Genomic DNA, 16,360 nt, shown 5'->3' with positions numbered 1-16,360 from the left:
CAGTGACTTGGCCATATCATTCGTCTCCACCGTAACCTTTGATGTTGTTTCTTATGATCATCTATTTGTTGGGTATAACTTAACTTTGTTGGGCGAGGCTTCAGTTAATCTCTTACTATTTTGTTATATTTATTGTTATATGTGATTTATGCTGCTAAAAAGATATCGGCTTCATTTTACTGTATTTAGGAGGAATCGAAAATTGGGTCATATGGGTACATGATGTGAGAAGTGGATGAAAATTTGTTCCAGTGAATGATCATCTTCTGAATGCTTTAATCTGATCATATCTTCTACGAATCTTTACATTTCAGCTAGTTTACTTAGTATCTACTTCTGCAGTTCTTTTAAGTTATTTGTGTGGGTTTTACAGGGGAGAGGTTCACCTGCTTTCCTTTCAGTCAATAAATGTGCGGAACCGGTGGCAGGCAGAGGTTTACATACTTTTTCATACAGCCTTGGGATAAAACAAGTAATTTTTGGCTTACATATGTATTTGTTTTGGGAGAGTGTTGTAGTTTTTGTGTATCTGTAGCACGTACGCGAGTATGAAGCATTTAAGATTCTAGACTACATAACTTTTCCCTCCCCAAGCTTTAAGTTTGGATTTCCTAATCTCTGTTAAAATCTATGTCTTCACTAATTCTTTTTCGCTTGGTAGGGATTTCCGTATTGATATGCTTTTCTCATAATCTCAAGAATTTCACACAATCACATATAGGTGTTTTCAAAACACTATTTTGCATTTAATTTTTTGGCAACATGCTGTAGTCATTCTAATTTAGTAACATGTAATTGTGAATTGAAACGTGTAACTGTTGATTATAGTGTAGTGTGTTTAAAAAGAATAATAATGTTTTATGTAGTATCTCGCAATCAAGTTTGTACACTTCATTTGTTCTCCCTGTTGTTTTAGTGTCATGTCTTCTCGGTAAGCCTATTGATGTGCAGTGAGTGTTGGTGATTATATAACTGAAAAGTTGAGCCTTAAGTTTCTGACCTATAACCTGACAGTGCAAGAAATTTGAAAAACTTTGTGGGGCACTCTTTGGGTAACTATTTTACTCTTCTTTCTTTTTTCTTGTGTTTTTTTTTATCAACTATCTGTTATAGTGTATCATGCTATGAACAAATTAACAGTACCATCATGTTCTGCATCCATGTTTGTTGATTCTTCTCTGTAAGCTTGGCCAAGAATGAGATATAATTGATCAGGTTTTACTTATATGTATATGTATTTGAGCTGAATAGTTGTTCTTTGATAGTGTACAAGCTGTTGCTGAAGTTTTTGGGTGCTGAAGTTTGTAAGAAATAAATCATTTCTCTTCCCAAGATGTAGAATTTTCGGTAACTTGGTTACCTCATAGTGTACACCTTAATTTTCTGGAAAGCGATATTCTTTAATAACTCTTTGCACTTCTTTTACTGTTTAGTTTATTATTATTATTATTATTATTATTATTATTATTATTATTATTATTATTATTATTATTATTATTATTATTATTATTATTATTATTATTATTATTATTATTATTATTATTTGTGAGTTATGACAAGGTGGGAATAGGCTAGGCCGAGCTAGGCTTTGCCAAGCCTGAGCCTGGCCTGTCAAAAAATCGAAGGTCTGAGCCTGGCCTGTGGCCTATCATAGGCTTAAATTCTAGGCCTGAGCCTGACCTTTTGAAAGTCTGATGTGGCCTGTTAGCCTGTTTAAAAGCCTATTTCATATGAACATATTTAAATAAATAATTATATTTATTTTGAAATATACTTATGAACTAATAAAATAATGTTCCATTTGATATTTTAGAGAATTTGACTATATATGTCATCATATTTCAATTCTAGTTTATAATAATACATTTATATATGTTAAAAACTAATGTAGATTAATAAACTTAAATTACTTAAAAAGTTAATAGATTTATAATTTAATCAAAGTATAAATTTTAATATATAAATAATAATCGTAATAAAAATATTATTCATGTTAACTTAAATAGGCCGGCCTAGTAGGCCTCAAAGGCTTTTTTAATGGCCTGCGGCCTGGCCTTTTTAGCTAAATAGGCTTATAAAAAAGCATTGGCCTGCTCTATTTAAAGAAATAGGCTGGCCTGGCCTGAGCCTATGTAGGCTAGGCCTTAAGGCCATGTAGGCCGGCCTGGCCTGTTCCCACCTCTAGTTATGATGGTGGCGCTGATATTGCTATAAAAATATCCTCTTCATTACAGTGGCCTAAGGACTCGTCTGTATTACAAGGTTGGAAAGTTTTTTCAATGAATCATAATCTTCTGCAGGCTTTAATTTGGTAGTCTCTTCTAAGACTCTTTACATTTTAGTCTTTGTTTTAATACTCAGCATCTAGTTTTCTGTGTGGATGTTACAGGGAAAAGTTAACCTGCAAATTTGTGGTTTGCTATGGAATTTGTAGCCGGAAGAGGTTCATCATAATTTCTGTTAAACCGGTCATTTCTGTGTGGGTGTTACAGAGAAGTTAGTCTATTAATGTGTGTATTTGTCTATCTGGCAGCTTGGTTTAGCATTCCCAAGGACAATGAGTTCTGGACAAGCTTGGTTTAGCATTCCCAAGGACAATGAGTTCTGGACAACTTGGTTTGACACTTTTTTATTATGTGATTTGCCACTTCTTTTGTTATTATTTTCTCTCTCTATTTTCCAGTCATTTGAGATATAAAAACAATAAGAATTTTTCTCCTAAATTAGAAGCATAATGGAGAATTTAAATCTGCTGTCCTTTCCTAAATTGGTATCTGTCACAATCATTTGTGTTGTGCTTTCATTTGGTGATCTTTACCGTGACTGAATTCTATCCATTTCTTTTATCTTCTTCAATTATTTCCTGGCTGTGTTTTACCTATACTCTAATAGCATACTAACTGAGATACACTTCAATTATTTCCTGTTCTAATAGCATACTAACTGAGATAGACTTCAATTATTTCCTGGCTGTGTTTTACCTATACTCTAATAGCATACTAACTGAGATAGAATACCTATCTCAGAATACCTATCTCAGTTAGTAAATTAGAGTATAAGTACATTGTTACAACTCGACCTGATCATCCCAATGAATCAACCAAACTGGAAGTGTTTTCTTATAGCCTAGAATGGACTTGGCCAAACCTGGAATAGTTTGTTTTAAGTAAGAAATTTATGATTTCAAAATACTAGCCTGTGAACTTTGAAAGGAAATTGTGATTTCTTTTTTTTTTTTTTTTTTTGTTAATGTAGTTTGAAACTTTCATGTGTTGAATCAGTGTTTAATTCAAATGCTGAACTTTAAATTATAGAATTTAGTCTAAATGTTGAAATTTTATTGAATATAATGTTGTTTAATTATATAAATATTTTTTTAGAATTTTAAAAATATATTAAGTCTTATGACTTGATGACCCCCATCTGAACCATCCTACACATATTGGGTTGGTTTATCATCATCTTCTGCAGGTTGTCCTATAGTCACTACTGTTGCTGGGCTATAATTTGGTCATTACTGTTGAGACTCTTGCATTTCAATCTTTTTTGGATAATCAGTGTCTACTTTTGTCAGCTCCTTTGAGTTTTTTGTGCAGGTGTTGCAGGGGAAATAGCCTATAAATGTGTGGCAGGCAGAGGTACACACTTTCCTGTTCTGCTGGGATAAACTGGTGATACATCTTACTTTTGCCTTGGGATAAAACTGCTCATACCTCTTACTTTCCGTTCAGCCTTGGATAAATAACACATGCCTTTTCTTTTCTTCTTGTTCTTGTTCTTGAGATTTGATGCTCACATATGTTTGCTTTCTAATGACTCGATTTCAGGATTTTCTGTTCTTGTTTTCTTCAATAGGAGGCTGCTGTCATGGAGATCGCTATGGATTGCGTTTTCATATACTTTTTTCGAATTGTAGATATATCATGGATCTCACAATTTTCATGAATCTTCTTTTATGGATCGGTTATCAAGAATTATTTGTAAATTGTTAGATTATTGATTGTAATTCGTCATTGGATAATCGAGATATGCGTTTATATGTTTTGCAGCGAGTCGAAGTTCGGATATCGACCATTGATTCATCAGATAATAACGAATTTCTTCAGATAGAAAAATCAAATTTCATCTGTGAGTTCTTCTTCATTATTCCTTTTTTCTTGGCTTCGATGCAAGATAAACGAATTGAACTGTGAATGTGTTTTTCTGCAGCATTGGTTGTCAAGATATTAACTTTCTTCATAGCATGTAGCATCAAGATATTCTCTTATGTTGTTTTAGTGTCCTGCCTTCTTGGCAAGGCCATTGATGTGCGGTGAGGGTTGGTGGTATATAACTGACAAGTTTAGCCTTATGTTTTCACCTATAATCTTACAGTGCAAAAAATATGAACAACCTTATGGGGCACTCTTTGTAACTATGATCTTCTGATCATTGACTTGGTTTGGATAACTATTTTACTCTACTTTCTTTATTCTTGTGTTTATTTATCAACTATTTATTATAGCATATCATCCTGTGAACAAATTAACGAGTACACACACGAACCATCATGTTTTGCTGGCTGTGTTATATATTTAAACTGCTGATGGCATCAATTTGATGATCTAAACTTGTATTTGATCATTTCTGCATCCATGTTTCTCGGTTCTTCTCAAGATGAAATAAATCATTTCTCTTCCCAAGATGAAAATTTTCGACAACTTGGTTACATTATCTTCATAGTGTACATGTTAACTTTCTGGAGAGATGACTTCTGGAACAACTCTTTGCCCTTCTTTTACTGTTTAGTTTCTTTTTTATTTTATGTTTTTTTAATTTATTATTTGTGATTTATTGTCAAAAAAAAAAAATCATTATTTGGGATTTATGATGGTTGTGCTGATACTCCTGTAAAAATACCCTCTTCATTACAGTGCTCTAAGGACTCGTCTGTATTACAAGGATGGAAATTTGTTTCAATGAATCATCATCTTCTGCAGACTTTAGTCAGGTCATCTCTTTTAAGACTCTTTACATTTCAGTCTTTGTTTTGATACTCAGCATCTATTTTGGTCAGTTCCTTTGAGTTTTCTGTGTGGATGTTCCAGGGAAAAGTTAACCTGCAAATGTGTGTATTTGTTTTAGGATTTGTCATACTTTCTGTTAAACCGGTCATTTCTGTGTGGGTGTTACAGGGAAGTCAGCCTATTAATGTGTGTATTTGTTTTAGGATTTAGGATAGCGTTGAAGTTGTTGTCTATCTGTCAGCTTGGTTTGGCACTCCCCAAGGACAAGGAGTTCTGGACAACAATGGTTTGACACTTTTTTATTATGTTGATTTGCCACTTCTTTTGTTATTATTTTCTCTCTCTATTTTCCAGCCATTTGAGATATAAAAATAATAAGAATTTTTCTCCTAAATTAGAAGAATAATGGAGAATTAGAATCTGCTGTCCTTTCATTAATTGCCATCTCTTACAATCATTTGTGTTGTTGTGCTTTCATTTGTTTCAGTTGGTGATCTGTACCGTGACTATGAATTGTATCCATTTCTTTTAGCTTACTAACTGAGATAGAATACTTATATCAGTTAGTAAGCTATTAGAATATAAGTACATTGTTACAACTCGACCCGATCATCCCAATGAATAAACTAGAAGCGTTTTCTAATAGCCTAGAATGAACCTGGTCAAACCCGGAATAGTTTGTTTTAAGTTAGAAATTTATTATTTCAAAATGCTAACCCGTGAACTTTGAAAAACCATTGTGATTTATTTTTTTGTTAATGTAGTTTGAAACTTTCATGTGTTGAATGCAGTATCTTCAACTCGTTATGTAGGTTTTCACATTACTTTTTCACAATAGATTCTTATTCCACTTCTGGTTGTAGAGGCTGGGGATTGAGATATTGGTCTCTAGATATATGTTTGAGGAGGAAGATTTTATAAGGCCATGGGAAAGACAACGAAGATAAATTGAATCCAATCACATGAAGCTAGAGACCAAATACTCATTTTTGTTGCTGCAAGTGAAGCTAGCATAGATAGATAGATAACCTTGTCAAACAACTAAATGTGCAGCCAAAATTGTTTCTTAGTGTTGCTCAACTTTGACTACATGTATATATCAGTTCTGTATTTCAATGCCTTATCTATTGAAATAGTTAAGTCCCATAGGCAGTTGATTTCACATTAGAGGAATTAAAGTTGTCGAGGGTGTATCAAAGGTATTGCTTCATAGGTGAATAGCGTAATTGTTGGTCCCTCCCTACACTTAGAAACCTTTTGGGCTTCTCATTTATTGTATGTAACTATTCTTATCTTTCATTTGTTTGAAGTGTTCATGCATTGACTTTGAATTATTCTGCTGCTACCTATTACCTTGAAACAAATTATTCTTAAGTAGTGTTGGGGTTCTGGTGTTTGCTTGCTGATTATTTCTATAATTCATGCTTCGAGTTCATATGTGCTAGATGAGATCTAACCTGTTCAAATGCAGGAACAACCGTAGAATGCATATTGGCTGAATGAAGTTAAACTCAGTAAGTTACTTGGGACATGTTATATTCTGTTACTTTGCTAAACTTAAAAATTCTGCATGAAAACTGGTGTATGTTGTGATAGCAGGTTGTCATTGTGGCTGTGTTTAATTTTTCAATTCCTCTTGGTTTTAAAAATGTCACTGAAATCATCACTTTTGTCATGCAGGAAATTCCCCCAAAACAGGGGTTTTGTCATGCAGGAAATTCCCCCAAAATGCCACTGCACCGCATCGCCGTTATTATGTGAACCGACTTCATGATTCCCTCTCATAAGGAGTTCATGGTGAACCCACAAGATCGAGATGTGCTCACATGGCTGGCTAGGTCAAGTGTAATTCTTCCTCACAATTCCATACGTATTCTATTTCCGTTATTCATTTTCATTTTATTTTCTATATGCTTAAAAGTTAGATGTTCAGATTAGGTATTTTTATCATCATCATAATAACTGTTTTAGGTGAATTAGGCAAATTTTAGTCCATTCATTTTTTATGCTTAATAACAGTGTGTGCATATGATTTTCTTGAATTAAGAAGAGGTTGACTATACATTATTTTATTCTAATTTCCAAATTTGAATTTTGATTTGGCAAGTGATATTGAAATACCTATATATATATATATATATATATATATATATGACATGACTATACAACAAGGCTTAGATCAGCAAGTGGTTTATTTTTTATTTTTATATAACAAAGTCATTATGTGGGTGGATTTATGGTGCGGTTGAATTTCCTACAAGTTGTATGGTTGTCTAATTTCTATTTGTATGGTTGTGTTGTCGTCTTGCTGTCTACCATTGGCTTTGCGAGTTCTCGTATCCTTTTGTCATCTGCTTTTTGCCTTCACCTTCCCTTTTGTCACATGATATTGAAATACCATGTGTATATATATATATATATATATATATATATATATATATATATATATATATATATATATATATATACATATATATGTGCCAACATGACTATACAACAAGGCTTAGATCAGCAAGTGGTTTATTTTTTTTTTTATATAACGAAGTCATTATGTGGGTGGATTTATGGTGCGGTTGAATTTCCTACAAGTTGTATGGTTGTCTAATTTCTATTTGTATGGTTGTGTTGTCGTCTTGCTGTCTACCATTGGCTTTGCGAGTTCTCGTATCCTTTTGTCATCTGCTTTTTGCCTTCACCTTCCCTTTTGCTCGTAGAAGTGAAAAGTTGCATATGTTTTGGTTTGGGACTGTTCAGATAGGGCTTGAGTATTCAGGAATTGAATAAGTGTTGAACTTTGAATTGGAATTAGTAGCTAGAGCATATACTCCTTGGACTCTCTCCTCGGGTATGTAACCATGTTATGCATACTTTTGTAGAAATTATTAATGAACACAAGGAGTAATACCATGGAAAGGAGTATGATCAATTGGAAGGGGTTAGAAATGCTCACTTATGGGGTTTGTATACAAAAACAGAAGTTAGCACTATTTTAAACATGAGTTAATAGCTAGGTAATAAAAAAGGATGGTTAGGATCTGAGATGCAGTATAAGGTGGAGGGAAGGGGAAGTATGTAGAAAACTACTTTGAAAAAATATGTTACAACTTGGGGGAAATGAGTTTTGGTTGAAAGAGGCAATGGTTAGTCCTTTGTTGGTTACATCTTCTTGTTAGTTGAATTTTAAAAAATTGAATGGTCTTTATGTAGGGATGTAGTGCTTAAATCTATTTCCACGTTAACTCAGCTAATCTACTTGCACCTTTACGTAGTTATGCCATGAATTAAACTGCCAAATCATTCTTATTTACCTTGTCCTATAATTTTATTAAACTTATTTAAAACTTTTCAGTTCAAACTGAATAACTTTTCATGTATCTGAATTATGTGGTTGGGTAATGTATACAATCATATTTCATTTAGTTCAATTGCTGGACTGAGTCTTCACTTCATAGTTAACGATTTTTCTTTTGTCTTTGACACCGTAACTTTAATTGCTTGAATTTCAGGATCTATCTATTTCTTCATGATTAGTGTTTTTCTTTGACAAACATTTCAGAATTGCTTTCTGTTCTTGATGTATATGCAATGTGTAGTTTGCTCTTTCATCCCAAAATAGTGGTAGTTACGGCTTCGTTACCTCCGCCGGTTTCCTCAACGTGGTTCTCTGGTTTAATTTTCTGCTACTGATTTGCATTTATCCTGGTTTATTTCTAATAGCAGTTTTGTCTATGATATGATCTGTTCCTACAAGGCAGTAGCAGGGTGATCCTGGTTTATTTCTAATAGCAGTTTTGTCTATGATATGATCTGTTCCTACAAGGCAGTAGCAGGGTGCTTCGGTTCTGGTGTTTGAATTTTGGTACAGTTGTGCTATGCTCATCACAAGTCTCTTTGTGCCTACATTTGTGTTGGTTATCCCCTGATCACTGATGCTCATAATGCTCTCCACGAGAAGGTATGAATTGTATGGTATATCACAGTGACAGTGGCAATCTTTGATTTTAAAATTTCGGTGATGTATGGTTGAGATTGAATATTATTGTGTTTGGGTTTTCAAATTTGATGTTTCATTTTTTCGTTTATTACGTTTGGTATTATCCCAAACCACTGAAAGTCAGAGCGAATCATTTGTGATCTCTTTGATATACTATTTGCTGCATAGCTTACCATGCATAATCCTATTAAAGTTTTAATACAGGATAAACTTAATGGGCACTTGCAATCACGTTGTAGATATGCATATGGTAGTGTATCTTCCAAAATAGATGTATATGCTTTTGGGAGTTGTGTATGAACTGATTTCTGCTAAAGGAGCTGTGATAATGGGTGCTGAATTAAAAGGGCTTTGTTGTTACTTTACATTAAAAATTTAAGAACTATATTGTTCATTTCTAATGTTTAATTTTTTTGATGATGTACTTTTTGATGGGTCAAATCCTATAGGTCTTAAAAATGGTGGATCCTAGGCTTTGGAGATAACTATCAATTGATTCAATTTCTAAGGTATGAATTATATCACAAAATCCAAGTCTTGTAAATCTAATGTCTGGAAAATAGGCTTAGAAATATAGGATACAAATGTTACAGGGACTATAGCTTCATAATCCTACTATTAAATAAATAAAAAATAATCTAATGTAGTAACAGACTTTTCCTTGTTTTTTTTTATGAGCTATGGACTTGTCCTTATTACAAAAAGATCATTAAATTATAATTGGAAAGATCAAGTCCCATTTAAAGGTAAGCAATAACTCTCTGATAACTCAGTAGTAGATTGTCACTAGTTAAGTCGGAAGCTTAGCCTGTTGTTTCTAATATTCTTGTTAGGACTGTCAAACACTGCATTGGGTTTTTTTTTTGGCCAGTATATGGCTACTATCCTAATTTTATTGTAGATATATATATATGATACTTGAAGCATGAAGTCTGAAGGTTGGAGCCAAGGTAGTGTGTTTTGGAAACTTTAAAAAATCATTTTCTTATTTTTCTATTCTTACTTTGTTTTTTAGTGAAATAGTTTGAACTCTTTCTTGAAGTTGTTAGATTCATTTGTGCTTATAATGTGACCAATAAGAATAAACCAGCTAAGCTCTTGCTTGAACATGTGCAATGTTGTCTCATTTATCTCATTTGGAGTTCAATATTGGGGGCTGGCTTCATAACTATTTGCATTACATATATTCTATATTCTTTCCCGGTTTCCTTTGATGAAGAGTGGAGTTTGCCATCTATATGCATTTGAGGACCAGTGTTCTATCCATTTTGCAAATTTTCAGCTGAGTTATCGTATTTTAAGCTGCACTTTCCACAGGGAATCAATTATTTCTTTTGTCTCTGGTGATTTGTTTCTGCTCATGTTTTATTCTTTAACCTGTGGTAGTTTTGTTTATTATTTGGATTGGGGTTCAGTTTTTTCTTAGCTCTAAGGCTGATTGTTAGATTATATTGCAATAAATACTTATGTGGTACATCACTTGGCTGGTTGTTATGACTTCTATGATAAATATATGTTTTATGATTAATAAAAAAATTATCTCCTTTCATGCCCCCAATAGGTTTTGCGCCTCAACATGTTATAATTTTTTTAAAAATTTTAAAGAACACCTTTAATAGCGCTTTTAGAATTGTAGATATATCAAGGATTTGACAATTTTCTTGAAATGGATCGGTTATCAAGAATTATTTGTAAATTTTTTGATTATTGAATAAAACTCTTCATTGGATAATCGAGATATGCATTTATATGTTTTGCAGTGAGACGAAGTCCGAATATCGATTCTTGATTCAACGGATAATAACGGATTTTTTCAGATAGTTAAATCAAATTTCATCCATGAGTTGTTCTTTATTATTCCTTATTTTTTTTGACTTTGATGCAACATAAACGAATTGAACTGTGAACGTGTTTTTCTGCAGTGTGGGTTGTCAAAATAATAACTTTCTTCATAGCATGCAGCCTCGAGATTTGATTTGCGATCTTTAGTTAAAAAAAATTAATTCGTATCAATCTTTTTTTTTTTTTGTTGATTCTTATAGCATATATTTCTTGGTTGTTTTTATTTACTCTTTGGTGTTGCAGTAGAGGATGTGGTTTTGATTTCATGATATCTTGATCAGTTTTACTATTAATTTGTTGGCAGTCTGTTTTCTGCCGTGTCGTCTGTTTGAAGCAATAACTTGCTTTGTAGCATCAAACAATCAAGTTCGTTTTGGCACACTCTTCTTGATTGGGAATCATTTTCATATAATTTATTCTCTGGAGTTTTATTGTCCCTGTGTTATCAAATTATTACTCCTTTACACATTAGGTTTTCTTACATAAGTTTTTGACAATGTAAAAGCCCTGTTGATCAGTGACTTGGCCCATAGCATTCATCTCCACCATAACCTCAGGTGTTGTTTCTTATGATCATCTATTTTGTTGGGCGAGGCTTTAGTTAATCTTGTACTATTTTGTTATATTTATTGTTATATGTGATTTATGCTGCTAAAAATATATCCGCTTCATTTTACTGTATTAGGAGGAATCGAAAATTGGGTCATATGGGTACATGATGTGGAAAGAATTTGTTCCAGTGAATGATCATCTTCTGAAGGCTTTAATCTGGTCATATCTTCTACGAATCTTGACATTTCAGCTAGTTTACTCAGTATCTACTTCTGCAATTCTGTTATTTGTGTTGGTTTTACAGGGGAGAGGTTCACATGCGTTCCTTTCAGCCAATAAATGTGCGGAACCGGTGGCAGGCAGAGGTTTACATACTTTTCATACAGCCTTGGGATAAAACAGGTAATTTTTGGCTTACATGTGTATTTGTTTTGGGAGTGTTGTAGTTTTTGTGTATCTGTAGCATGAACGCGAGTATGAAGCATTTAAGATTCTAGACTACATCACTTTTCCCTCCCCAAGCTTTAAGTTTTGATTTCCTTATCTCTGTTAAAATCTAAGTCTTCAATAATTCCTTTTCGCTTGATATCAGGGTTTTCTGTACTTGTTTCTTTTTTGCTTGGTATGGATTTCCGTATTTGATACGCTTTTCTCAGAATCTCAAGAATTTCACACAAATAGGTGTTTTCAAAACACTGTTTTGCATTTAATTTTTTTGGCAGCATGCTGTAGTCATTCTAATTGAGTAACAGGTAATTGTGAATTGAAACGTGTAGCTGTTGATTACAGTGTAGTGTGTTTTTTAAATCAATAAAGTGTAGTGTGTTTAAAAACAATAATAATGTTTTGTGTAGTATCTAGCAATCAAGTTTGTACACTTCATTTCTTCTCTGTGTTGTTTTAGTGTCATGTCTTCTCGGTAAGCCTATTGATGTGCGGTGAGGGTTGATGGTTTATATAACTGAAAAGTTCAGCCTTAAGTTTCTGACCTATAACCTTACAGTGCAAGTAATTTGAAAACTTTTGTGGGGCACTCTTTGTAACTATGATCTTCTGATCATTGACTTGGTTTGGATAACTATTTTACTCTACTTTCTTTATTCATGTGTTTTTTTATCAACCATTTATTATAGCGTATCATCCTGTGAAAAAATTAACGAGTACACACATGAACCATCATGTTTTGTTGGTTGTGTTATATATTTAAACTGCTGATGGCATCAATTTGATGATGTAAACTTATATTTGATCATTTCTGCATCCATGTTTCTTGATTCTTTTCTGTAAGCTTGGGGAAAATTATCACATCATTGAGATATAGCGCATTATCTTGGGAACACATTAACAAGTACACAGATGAACCATCTTGTTATGCTGGCTGTGTTATATATTTAAATTGCTGATGGCATTAATTTGATGGTCTAAACTTATGTTTGATCATTTCTGCATCCATGTTTCTTGGTTCTACTCTGTAAGCTTGGGGAAGATTATCACATCGTTGAGATATAATTGGTCAATTTTTACTTATACGTATATGTATTTGAGCTATATAATTGTTCTTCGATAGTGTACAAGGTGGTGTTGAAGTTTTTGGGTGCTGAAGTTTGTAAGAAATAAATCATTTCTCTTCCCAAGATGAAGAATTTTCGACAACTTGGTTACATTATCTTCATAGTGTACAAGTTAACTTTCTGGAGAGACTACTTCTGGAACAACTCTTTGCCCGTCTTTTACTGTTTAGTTTCTATTTTATTTTATGTTTTTATAATTTATTATTTGTGATTTATTGTCAAAAAAAAATCATTATTTGTGATTTATGATGGTTGTGCTGATAAAAATATCCTCTTCATTACAGTGCCGTAAGGACTTATCTGTACTACATGTTGGAGAACTAGTATCTGTTGTCCTTTACTAAATTGGTATGCCTCACAAATTGTGAAATCACAAAACCGACCTGATGACAAGAAACCATCATTTGGCTAATCTTATCAAATATCAGGATCAACCAGACCGACCTGATCTTTCTGTTCCTCAAAGCTTGCAATTGTATCTGAGATTTGACCAGCTGATAATTGCCGCTGAATTTGAACTCTGGCAGGTTGGCAATTTTCATTTTTCATTACATATTCAAGGTGTTTGTTTTACATTTTCTTTAGAACTAGAGGATGAAAAGGAGCAAAATTTGATGATGGTTAATGTCATATGCTCTAATCTTGAAAATAAGACTAATAGCAGAACAACAATATTTTACTTTCCCTCGTTTGCATTCACGGTAGTATATAGATATTTGTTTTCCAAATCTTACTATCTGCTTTTGTTTATGTTTTGTCTCTACTCAGCTCTCAAGGTCTTCACTTCTTGCTGAACTGGTAGGATATTCTTATTATTTGAAGCACAATGCTTTGATCTGGCTTTCTGTATTGTAACGATTCAGTTCTCTGTAGTGTCAACTATCAAACCTTATTTTTGGTTCATTGTTTCTCTGTTGATTCTTACTGTTTATTCTTTTTGATTTACAAAAGATAAATATATGAATGTGCGATTATGGCAGAGATTATAATTGGTTTTTGAAGTTTATATGATTTTTAAGAATCTGTGTGTGTATTTTAGTTTTGTGCAGTGACCCAAGGACTCCTCCATATTACGAAGATTGCCTCAATTATGCAATTTCATGTTGAGTACAAGATCTTCCAAAGTGGGTGGAAAATCATTGCAATGAACATAGGCTGTGTCGAATACTGACACAACTGTGTCATCATTTTAGTCTTTGTTTGATACTCAGCATCTATTGTTTGCAGTTCCGTGAGTTTTATGTGTGGGTGTTGAATGTGCAGTGTGCTGTGGAGCCTGTGGCAGGATGAGGTTAACATACTTTCCATTCAATTCAGCCTTGGGATCCGTTACTGTTACATATATGTGTTTTGTTTTGCTAGTCTTGGCGATTAATGTTCTTCCCGGAGAAGCAATTTAAAGGCAATCTGGCCCTCAAGATTGACATTCGGAAGGCTTTGATACTCTTGAATGAAGCTTTCTTCTTATGGTTTTGGGTCAGATTGACATTCAGAAGGATTTTTGATACTCTTGAATGAAGTGTTTAATTTAATTCAAATGCTGAATAAATTATAGAATTTAGTCTAAATGTTGGAATTATATTGAATAGAATGTTATCAAATTATATAAATAGTTTTTTTAGCATTTTATATATAATTTCTTATGACTTGATGACCCATCTAAACTATCTTACTCATAATTGTTTGGGTTGGTTTGAGTTTGACAGAAAAATTATGGATTTCTTGCTTATTTGAACCGGTGGAATTTGATTGGGTTGGGTAGCACATTGGGCCAAACCCGACACACGTACACCCCCCAAGTGTAAAGCTACTTGCTGCTGCTGTAAGTCCTATGCTTTCCGTTCAGCCAATAAATGTGCGGAACCGGTGGCAGGCAGAGGTTTACATACTTTTCATACAGCCTTGGGATAAAACAGGTAATTTTTGGCTTATATGTGTATTTGTTTTGGGAGAATGTTGTAGTTTTTGTGTATCTGTAGCATGAACGCGAGTATGAAGCATTTAAGATTCTAGACTACATCACTTTTCCCTCCCAAGCTTTAAGTTTGGATTTCCTTATCTCTTTTAAAATCTAAGTCTTCAATAACTTTTTTCCGCTTGATATCAGGGTTTTCCGTACTTGTTTCTTTTTTGCTTGGTAGGGATTTCTGTATTGATAAGCTTTTCTCAGAATCTTAAGAATTTCACACAATCACATATAGGTGTTTTCAAAACACTGTTTTGCAATTAATTTTTTTGGCAGCATGCTGTAGTCATTTTAATTGAGGAATATGTAATTGTGAATTGAAACGTGTAGCTGTTGATTACAGTTTAGTGTGTAGATAGTGGTAATGTTTTGGGAAACTTGATACATGGTTATAACCTCAGTGTTGAATTGTGAATTGAAACTGCATTTGTTTGCCGTTGTGTCGTCTATTTTAAAGCAATTACTTACTTTGTAGTGTCAAGCAATCAGGTTTGTTTTGTCACACTTTTCTTGTTTGGAACCATTTTCATATCATAATTATTCTCTAGAGTTTTATTGTCCCTTTGTTATCAATTTACTCATTTACACCTTAGGTTTTCTTACATTTAATTTTTTGACAATGTAATCTGACAGCCAAATTTTCCACGATTCTCGAGAAACCGGGACAACTTCATAAAAGTCATGCTGATCGGTGACTTGGCTTAACGAGTTAAGCTAATCTTCTTTCCTTTCTTCTTTTTTTTTTTTTTTTTTTTGTTTTTGACAACTTTTTGTTTTATTAATTTTTCTCTACATATCGTGGTGTTCACTGGGTAAGTGTTACATCTAGGCTTAATCTGGCGATCTGAATTAAATTTGAGATATTTGAGATATAAACAAATTTTTAGGGATTTAAGTATTCACACATGAAGATAAATTGAATCCAATCACATGAAGCTAGAGACCAAATACTCATTTTTGTTGCTGCAACCATAGATAGAAAACCTTGTCAAACAACTAAATGTGCAGCCAAAATCGTTTCTTAGTGTTGCTCAACTTTGAATACATGTATATATCAGATCTGTATTTCGATGCCTATCTATTGAAATAGTTTAGTCTCATAGGCAGTTGATTTCACATTAGAGGAATTAAAGTCGTCGAGGGTGTATCAAAGGTATTGCTTCATAGGTGAATAGTGTAATTGTTGGTCCCTCCCTACACTTAGAAACTTCTTGTGCTTCTCATTTATTGTATGTAACTATTCTTATCTTTCATTTGTTTGAATTGTTCATGCGTTGACTTTGAATTATTCTACTGCCACCTACTACCTTGAAACAAATTATTCTTAAGTAGTGTTGAGGTTCTGGTGTTTGCTTGCTGATTATTTCTATAATTCATGCTTCGAGTTCATATTTGCTAGATGAGATCTAACCTGTTCAAATGCAGGAAC

General features: G+C 33.2%; 1 long non-coding RNA gene across 2 annotated transcripts; it reads left to right on the top strand.

Moving 5' to 3' along the window:
- The first annotated feature begins 10,772 nt into the window (after window positions 1-10,772).
- On the top strand, window positions 10,773-14,800 carry LOC123890222. 2 transcript variants are annotated; one of them, XR_006802780.1, is made up of 4 exons: window positions 10,773-11,796; window positions 13,250-13,492; window positions 13,734-13,763; window positions 14,672-14,800. It is a non-coding gene; the product is annotated as an uncharacterized LOC123890222 (long non-coding RNA). The 2 variants fall into 2 exon arrangements; XR_006802781.1 differs by having other exon boundaries at window positions 13,734-14,256.
- The last annotated feature ends 1,560 nt before the right edge of the window (window positions 14,801-16,360 follow it).

The sequence above is a fragment of the Trifolium pratense genome, linkage group LG6, assembly GCF_020283565.1.
Source record: "Trifolium pratense cultivar HEN17-A07 linkage group LG6, ARS_RC_1.1, whole genome shotgun sequence".
NCBI lineage: Eukaryota > Viridiplantae > Streptophyta > Magnoliopsida > Fabales > Fabaceae > Trifolium > Trifolium pratense.
Note: the sequence above shows the minus strand (reverse complement) of the source record. Positions and strands in the feature narration are given on the sequence as shown.